The sequence below is a fragment of the Moschus berezovskii genome, chromosome 16, assembly GCF_049115385.1.
Source record: "Moschus berezovskii isolate FMDL1 chromosome 16, NW_MosBer_1.0, whole genome shotgun sequence".
NCBI classification, from domain to species: domain Eukaryota; kingdom Metazoa; phylum Chordata; class Mammalia; order Artiodactyla; family Moschidae; genus Moschus; species Moschus berezovskii.
Window position 1 is genome coordinate 28,119,334 of NC_142475.1, and position 9,892 is coordinate 28,129,225.

Here is a 9,892-nt window from a genome sequence, read left to right on the forward strand (position 1 = left end):
AACAAGGATATATTAAACTACAGCCGACCGCAGAAACTATCACTCACCCTTGAATGGACACCGATATAAGGACTCTGAAGCTTGAGACTAGCAAGAGTGGGAAGCCCAGTGCCCCTTGCCAACACAGTTCAGCAGGAAGTAGCCAGAGAGACCTCAACACCCCTATTCCCAAAGAATTGGGCCTCCCTTCTCTTGAGAGGGGAATGTTAAGTAGTTAGAATAGGAAAAACCAGTCCAGAATGGCAATGGCTAAAAGACAAAGAAGGGAAAAACCCATTAAAATAGAACAAAGGAAGGTAAGAGGACCAGAGTGAGAACCTCAGGTAAAAAAAACAGCCCTCCTGGCTAGCCTAATTTACATAAGGCAGGCTCAGGGGGAGGAGAAAAAAACATATAGAAAGAAGAGACAAAATTGAGCAGGGGTGGGAATGGGGCAGTGAGGGTGGGCTTCTCTTCTCTTTTTGTCTTTTGTGTTGGCCCGCCCTCATGCCTCAAGGATGTATTTTCCCATTATTTGCCAAATAAAACAGCTGTAACACAGATCTGTAACACTGGTCACTTCAGATTTTTGCTGCTGCAGACACAACTGAGGAAATTATACACTCCACTGACAATTACATTATTTTTTAACTACAAATTATATTGTTTTGTTTTTTTTACTGTCACAGAATAATTGTAAATAGAGTAGCTTCCCCAAACACTGAAATTTATTTCACTGATTAATTCATTAAAGTATATTATGTCTTGTATATATTTGGGAGGAGCAGAGATCTATTAAAATCATAAATAAATCAGCTATTCATGGCATAGATTGAAATACTTATTCTATAAGAATGTCTGTTCCTTAGTATTAGAAACATATTTTCAGCTTATCAATGTCATTAAATCAGTCCAAGTTAACTAGCAAAATACCACTTCATGCAATCACATTGCTGAATTCAATACGGTCAGATGTATTATTTGGAAAAATAAGTAAATATGTGAATAAAAAGATAGGTTTCAAAACACCAGATTAAACCTCCTCTCTTCAGTGTTGCCAGAATTTGGAATTCAAAACTATAAATTAATCAGTAAGAAAATATAGATATATTCCCTATCAAATAAAAAGGAAGAGTGCCTCAGCCTGGCATTCTACCTTGCACCCGACAGGCAGTCAAAATATATCAGTTGAAGAAATGAATGATGATTAAAACATTTTGCATTTAAAATAGCTACCAAATACCTGAGTAATCAAAAAATCATCTTCCAGAGATGTCAGAATTCCTGGAATTATAAATGCAAGATTAAAATGACAGGAGAGAAAATTCCCATGCTGCTGACAAGTCAATAAAAGGAAGTTCCCTCACCTCTAGTTATTTTAAGGTTATTTTTAATTTTACTAAGTTTCATCTTTCATAAAATTTAGTGGCAGCATTATATATTGCCTTGGGGCATTCTATCTGAACCCCTATTCCAGTATTTTTAATGACACTGTAAAAACACTCTGTGTTAGTTTTATGGAGTTCTTATTTCTCTATTGAGGAATGAAGGTAAAATCATAGCACATGCCCACCTCACAAAATCATATGATATATTGTATTTCCAAGTCCATAAGCTGAGTTTTATTATCTTGGACATTATTAAAAACACCTATAATAAGATTCATATGTATATGTAATATATTTGCAAAATAAACAAACATGTACACAAATTATTAAAAAATAATATAAACATTGTACTATATAATGCTTTAAAATGCACACAGTATATATAGCTTTGTGTAAAATTTTAATTGCTCAAAAGTTAAATTAGAAAATAGAAAAGTATATTTTTATTATAAATTAATAATTTAAAATATGTGTTTTCAAGATATATAGTGGTGTATGTGAAGGACATTTTAAAATTTGTTCTCTTTAGACTTATCGTTTTTCTTTTTTATATTATACTGACTTCTATTTTAAATAATACTTTTTTAAATACTGTTTTGTCAGAGTTAGAACTAAACATGTATTTGTTAAGTTGCTATTTGGTATTATGCTATATGTTAGACATGGTTTGGTTAAATTAGGTTCTAGAATGCCTTGAACTTGAAGGGATTTATTGATTCTCAACTATGTTTATAGACGTAATTTGAAACTCCAGCATGACACTCTATTTCATGTGACCAGGAACCCTATGGGACAGAACTTATACCCAGGTCATAAGTAAGATTTAGATACATGCATATTTATCCAAGGAATGGGGGTTAATTTTTGCCATTGAAACTTCAGTTCAGTTCAGTTCAGTTCAGTTGCTCAGTCGTGTCTGACTCTCCGCGACCCCATGAATCACAGCATGCCAGGCCTCTCTGTCCATCACCAACTCCCGGAGTTCACTCAAACTCATGTCCACAGAGTCAGTGATGCCATCCAGCCATCTCATTCTCTGTCGTCCCCTTCTCCTCCCGCCCCCAACCTTTCCCAGCATCAGAGTCTTTTCCAGTGAGTCAACTCGTCGCATGAGGTGGCCAAAGTACACAGAACAATAAAAAAGACAGTGAAATAAAGTTACATAAATGAGGGGGTAATCCAGCATTTAGTAAGCGGAGAGTCGGACATGACTGAGTGACTGAACTGAACTTAACCTCAGGGGCTTTGGACTGCAAGGAGATCCAACCAGTCCATTCTAAAGGAGATCAATCCTGGGTGTTCATTGGAAGGACTGGTGCTAAAGCTGAAACTGCAATACTTTGGCCACCTCATGCGATGAGTTGACTCACTGGAAAAGACTCTGATGCTGGGAAGGATTGGGGGTGGGAGGAGAAGGGGATGACGGAGAATGAGATGGCTGGATGGCATCACGGACTCTGTGGACATGAGTTTGAGTGAACTCCGGGAGCTGGTGATGGACAAGGAGGCCTGGCATGCTGTGATTTATGGGGTCGCAAAGAGTCGGACACAGTTGAGCGACTGAACTGAACTCAACCTCAGGGACTAGATACCCTAAGAGAAGAGAGGTGAGCAGCATGATCACTTGAGTAACAGAATGCCAAGGGCAGTAGGGATCAGTGAGTAGCATCTCTGATAATGTGTGGGCCAAGTGTCCCTCAACAGAAATTCCTAAAATTAATAATTTTGTGGAATATAAGTCTAGAAAGTATGAAATTCTTTATAATTGAGTTGAAATCTAACATTTTATAATGTTATATTAACACAAGAAAATTATAATCAACAGAAGGAAACATATAAAGTATATAACAGTTGTGAAATTTTTATAGTGTATATCTGTGCTCAGCTGTGGCTGGCTCTTTGAGACCCCATGGATGGTAGCCTGCCAGGCTCCTCTGTCCATGGAATTTTCCAGGCAAGAATACTAGAGCAGGTTGCCATTACCTCAACCAGGGGTTGACCCAGGGATTGAACCCATGTCTCTTGCAGCTCTTGAATTGGCAGGTGGATTCTTTACCACTAGCACCACCTGGGAAGCCCATAAAATTGATTATAAGTACACATGGATTTTGTTTAGTAACTTAGAAAAGGAATATTGAAAAGACAACAATGACCAAGTAGAAAAAGTGGATTTGTTGTTTTAATTATTATATAGGAATATATTTATAAATCTTGTCAAAAATTACTTAAAATGATTTCTAAGGCTAGCTAACTATAAAACTGATATTAACTTTTTTCTTATTTAAATGTTTACTAGGTTTTAATTTTTATGTAGAACATTACCATGAACTTAGCATTCTAAATAAAGCATTTATTATCTCATAATTTCTGGGGATCAGGAATCTGGGTACAACTTAACTGGGTCCTATGCAAAGCTTCTATGAGCCAGACTGGGTTCTCCATTGAAGGCTTGACATGGGATGGATCCTCCTGTTAGCTTATTCAGCCTATTTGTAAATTCCCTTTGCAATTGTAGGCATAAGGTCCCAATAACATGCTAGCTGCTGTCCAGGGCTTTCTATGAGCTTCTAGAAGTTCTTAAAGTTCCTTTACAATGAGTCATCTCTACAGATCCTCACACACAATGGAAGTTTAATTTTTCAAAGGCCAGTAAAGGAGAAAGTTTTTAGTCTGAATCTGCTAGTGAAATGAAATCTTATAGAATAGGACATGGTTATAGGAACACTTTTCCGTAATGTTTGACATATTCTGTTGGTTAGAAACAACTCTCACTGCACGTCCACACTCAGGGAGAGAGAATTATACAAAGGCATGAGCACTAGAAGATAAGATCATTTTCAGGTCTGTTCAAAACAATTGTGAACTATGAAGTGACATAATTTGACTGTGTTCTCTCTTAAGTTATCATGGTCAATCTGAATTGCTGATTAAATAAATGTATATATGTCAGTTAAAGTAAAAATCCATATATGAATGTGAAATAGAAAACTCTAAGAATGAAAATATAATTTACACAGCTAAAATAAGATACATTCTTTAAATAAAAGTCAAACCATTTTGAAAAACTTTTAAGGTAGAATTTTTACTTAAAACAACTGTTTAATAATGACTGCTTTATTCTAACAAACATTCATGAAGCAAGCAAATGCTCTCTTAATGTTTCTAGAGTACCCATGCATCTTGACTCCTGACTCTGAAAAACTAAAACCTTTTTTTTTTTTACTTTTATACTATAAAAGAGATCTTATTTTAGATCCAGAGTAAAAGAAAAAATATGAGCCTTTAAAATAGCTATCTTTGACCTTTATATCTAGATTGAGTTTTAAATGTCATCTATTTTATAAGTTAATAAGAAAGAATACCAGTGCTTATTTTAAATTAGTCTCATTGTATTATCCCATTAAGGAACGTAATAGGAAATGATGATATTTGAAACTATCCTCATACCTTTAAAATTTTCAAGAATATCTTTACATACACATTTTATTCAACCACACAAAATGGATACGTTTCACAATACTAAAACTAATTTTATATGTCATCCTAATAAAATAATGATGCTCATATATTTGACTATATGTATGTGCACATGTATATATATATATACACATACACATATATATGTTTTAACGTAAGCCAACTACTTGATGACTTTGTTAATGATATAAAGATAAATAGATATACTTTTCTTATTACATCATGAAAACACTGTGTGTGTTTACAAATGTGTGAATGTGTGTGTGCTTTCCTTCTGTTGTTGTCTTAAAAAAATTTATCCCAAAAAATATATTTCTAAAGTTCTTTCATAGTTTCTCCTCTTTTAATTCAAGTTTACCACAGTAATTACAAGCCTTTTCAGGCTTTGGATATCCTAATTAGTAGCAATCACAGATGTGACAAATTTCTAGCAGCAAAAAGAAAAATTAAATTGACTGACAAATGTCACCCTAGTCACAAATTCCAACTCCAAACATGCTTGACTAGGAGCAAGAGAAAGGGCAAGCAGGAATAAGAGAGCAAATCTTGCTTTATGGCAGCCCTATCTTCCCCTTAAAGTGTTTCTATATGAAATGCAAGCATGAAAAGTACAAGTTAAAATAAAAGCTCTCTCATAAGCTTCTCCTTACTTATAAGCTCCTTATGATATAGTGATAGGATGAAAAGAGAGAGGTCATTACATAGCCTGTTGCTGCTGCTGCTGTCACTTCAGTCGTGTCCGATTCTGTGCGACCCCATATTCCCCAGGCAAGAATACTGGAGTGGGTTGCCATTTCCTTCTCCAATGCATGCATGCATACTAAGTCACTTCAGTCATGTCCGACTCTGTGTGACCCTATGGACAGCAGCCCACCAGGCTCCTCTGTCCATGGGATTCTCTTGACAAGAATCCTGGAGTGGTTTGTCATTTCCTTCTGCATTATGTAGCCTACCCTTTGCTCCAGGATCTCTGAGTCTTATTCAGCACTTTTTGCTTGCTCAGTTGCTCAGTCATGTCCGACTCTCTGCGGCAATATGGACTGTAGGCTGCTAGGCTCTTCTGTCCATGAGACTTTTCTAGACAAGAATACTGGAGCAGATTGCCATTTCCTACTCCAGAAGATCTTCTTGACCTGAGGATCGAACTTGTGTCTCTTGTGCTTCCTGCACTGGCAGATGGATTCTTTACCACTAGCACCACCTGGGAAGCCTGGTTATCCAGCTTTTAAATAGGGTCTGAAATGTATCTTTGGAAGCCAAATGTGATTCTGGAAAGTTTGACAGAAAGTTGCTCAAGTCAAAAACATACCACAGACTGATATTCTAAACTCTATGGGTTTTGACTTCCTGATTATACACAATTTTTGTGAGAGAATGAAATAAATACACAAAATACATGGCATGTTTTGTAGGTATCATGAAATAGAACTATCAGTAATATTAGGATTGCCTTTCCTTCTTAAATTTTCATCCCTGAAATGGTTGTGGAATGGTTTTGATAGTAAAGGAAGCAAATTGGTCAAGGAATATTTGTCTCATTGTTTTGGTAAATGACTACAGTTATTTTCTTAAAGGTTGTATGTATGTAGGTAGGTAGGAAGCTACATATTAGGCTGTGTTATGGGGTTTGTGGAATCCTAGGTCCCTGACAAGGGACTGAACTTGTGCTCCCTGTAGTGGAAGCACAGAGTCTCAACCATTGGACCTCCAGGAAAGTCCCGAATGGCTGCATTAAACACACAGAGGCAGACGATAGAAACAGATATTACAGCATCAAAGCAAGTGAGAATCACTGAGAGAACTGGAAGAAATAATATCAAGGGCACAAGTGAGATTTGAAGGCTTTGTAGAGATCTTTGGAGGAATCTTCCCAGTATTATTATTATTTGGTACCTGAATACAAAAATTGTCTTCTACCCCTTGGTCTCATCTTCCAATCTGTCTCTTGATCATGATGGTCAAGCTATCTGCCTGTCCTCTGCCTCTTCAACAGAGCAGGCATATTCCTGCCCCAGGGATTTTTTACTTACCCTTCTCTCTGAATATCTTATCATCTAGCCTGACCATTCCAAGTCTTTTAAGGAAATTCCACCTTCTTAATAAAGTCAATTAACTTAAAATAGTATAATCCATGTCCTTAGAAATCTCTTTACTCTTATGCTCTTTCTTCTTCTATAACATACTATAAAGTGACTTTCTTTACTTTTTAATAATTTTCTTTCTTCTCTTACTGGAACTTGGTTTTCTTTCTGTATATTCACTTGAAGACCCTCCAAAACAGAATGATAGCTGCTATATAGCAAGATCATAATAAATACATTCTGAACTTAAGGGATATGGAAACATGGATATTTGAAAGTTACTTTGAACTTAATGAAATGCCATTTATCACCAATTAATTGGCCTCATAATCAGCCAGAAGAAAGGAAGAAAGTGTAGCGTTATAGTCTATATACACATGTTACTTAGGCCATTGCTTATTTTCAACAAGGTTAAACACATCTAAGTAAAGCAATCAGTCCAACAGATGACAAGCTACCTATTACGTATTGTTTTCTCTCTGAAAACTGTCCAATGCTATAACCCCTTAGTAGTGGCCACTTGAATATGGGTTTGTATTTACTTAGAGCCAAGGATCATGTTTGGGCTGCCCCAGTGGCTCAGTAGTTAAGAATCTGAGTGCAATGCAGGAGACACAAAGATGTGGGTTTGATCTCTGGGTGGGGAAGATCCCCTGGAGGAGGAAATGGCAACCCACTCCAGTATTCTTGCCTGGAGAATCCCATGGACAGAGGAGCCTGGTGGATTACAGTCCATGGTGTCTCAGAAGAGTTGGACACAACTGAGTGACTAAACAAGATCATAAGGGTCATGCTGGGCTACAAGCAAGCAAAATTATCTTCCAAGAAAACAAGGAGTTAGTAAAGAAATGAGGATATGAGAGAGACTGTAAAAAGCATGAGAGATGACAGAAAAAGAAAAAGCATGCATGCCCTGAGAAAGGAGAATGAATCTTGGCAACTAAGACTGTGTGGCTTCTCTTTCTCTAAATATAAACACTGATTTGAAATCCTGGGGGATTTTACTTTATGTTCTTACATGTTCCTTTATTCCTTTATTTGAGTTGGCTAGGTTACTCACTGTACCTGGCAATCAAAGTTTTTGGGAACATTATGACTTTAGAAGAATTAACAAAATCAATGTTAATAGTTCATTTATCTTAATATCTTATAAGAATGCCTGAAAAAAATTTCTCCAAGCTTTACTGTGAAACTGATTTTGTGTGCACTAAAATGACACTTCTTTGTAAATATCTCTATGATCAACCTTTCTATTAATGCCTCCATTTTTCCTTTCTTATACTTAATGTTAGTTCCATTTATTACTTCAGAGGTGTCTCAGTGGTAAAGACATGGGTCTAATCCCTGGGTTGGGAAGATTCCCTGGTGTAGGAAATGGCAACCCACTCCAGTATTCTTGTGTGGAAAATTCCATGGATAGAGTCGGACGTGACTGAGCACACATACTGAGTTCGATTCCTGGGTGGGGAAGATGCCCTGGAGGAGGAAATGGCAACCTACTCCAGCCTGGAAAATCCCATGGACAGAGAAGCCTGGCGGGCTACAGTCCATAGGGTCACAAAGAGTCAGACACACTGAAGAAACTTAGCATGTGCGCACCAGCCTGGTCTATTCCTAGCCTATATATGCGATATGTGGAGTACCACTGTTTACCTAGAGCATTCTACTCCAGATGGTTTTGTTCCTGACTTCTAGAAACTCTTAAACACTTCCCCATTCAGAGTTCTTCTGGTTTTCAGGGAAGATGTGCCCTTCAGGTCTTCTCATGCCTGGCTCTTTCCCATGTATACAGAAACATTCTAAGCGTCTTACAATTTGGTTTCTTCATCAAATCCCTAAATTATGCCTTTCTTTGCACCATGGCAATTTTACTTTATGGCACCAGTGACATTTATATCTTTCATTGATTTTCTCCTTCACTCATTAAAATGTGATCTAGACAAGAGGAGTGTCTCCATCTGCCATTTTCTCTATTACAGTCTTATCTGATGAAACAGTGTGTGGCACATCTGAATGTTTGTGTGTGTGTGTGTGTGCACGCATACATTTGCTCAGTCATGTCCTACTCTGTGACCCCATGGACTATAGACTGCCAGGTTCCTGCATGGAATTTTTCATGCAAGAATACTAGAGTGGGTTGCCATTTCCTATTCCAGGGAATCTTCCCCACCCAGGCATCAAAATCGTGTCTCCTGCATCAGTTGGTGGATTGTTTACCACTGTGCCACCTGGGTACAATTGTATATAAGTACAATAAATATTGAGTGATTTAATGATTAGTGGGAAGAAAACATGAAATATTAAGCATCTAAGCATGGAGGGTTTTTTGCCTCTATAATTTCAACCTGTCAGAAGTTTTAGGTGGTTTTAGAGGAATCATTCTAATGAGTCAGTTCTTCGCACTGGGGGGCCGAAGGACTGGAGGTTCGGCTTCAGCATCAGTCTTTGCAATGAATATTTAGGACTGATTTTCTTTAGGATTGATTGGTTTCATCTCTGTGTAGTCCAAGGGACTCTCAAGAGTCTTCTCCAACACCACAGTTCCAAAGCATCTATTCTTTGGCACTCTTTATGGTCCAGCTCTCACATCCATACATGACTACTGGAAAAACCATAACTTTGACTAGATGTCCTTTGTCAGCAAAGTGATTTCTCTGCTTTTTAATATGCTGTCTAGGTTGGTCAGTAACTTTTCTTCCAAGCAGCAAGTATCTTTTAATTTCATGGCTGCAGTCACTATCTGCATTGATTTTGAAGCCCAAGAAAATAAAGTCTGTCACTGGTTCCCCATCTATTTCCCATGAAGTGATGGGACCAGATGCCATGATCTTCATTTTATGAAAGTTGAGTTTTCAGCTAGCTTTTTCACTCTTCTCTTTCACCTTCATCAAGAGGCTCTTCAGTTCCACTTCACTTTCTGCCACAAGGGCGGTGTCATCTCCATATCTGAGGCTATTGATATTTCTC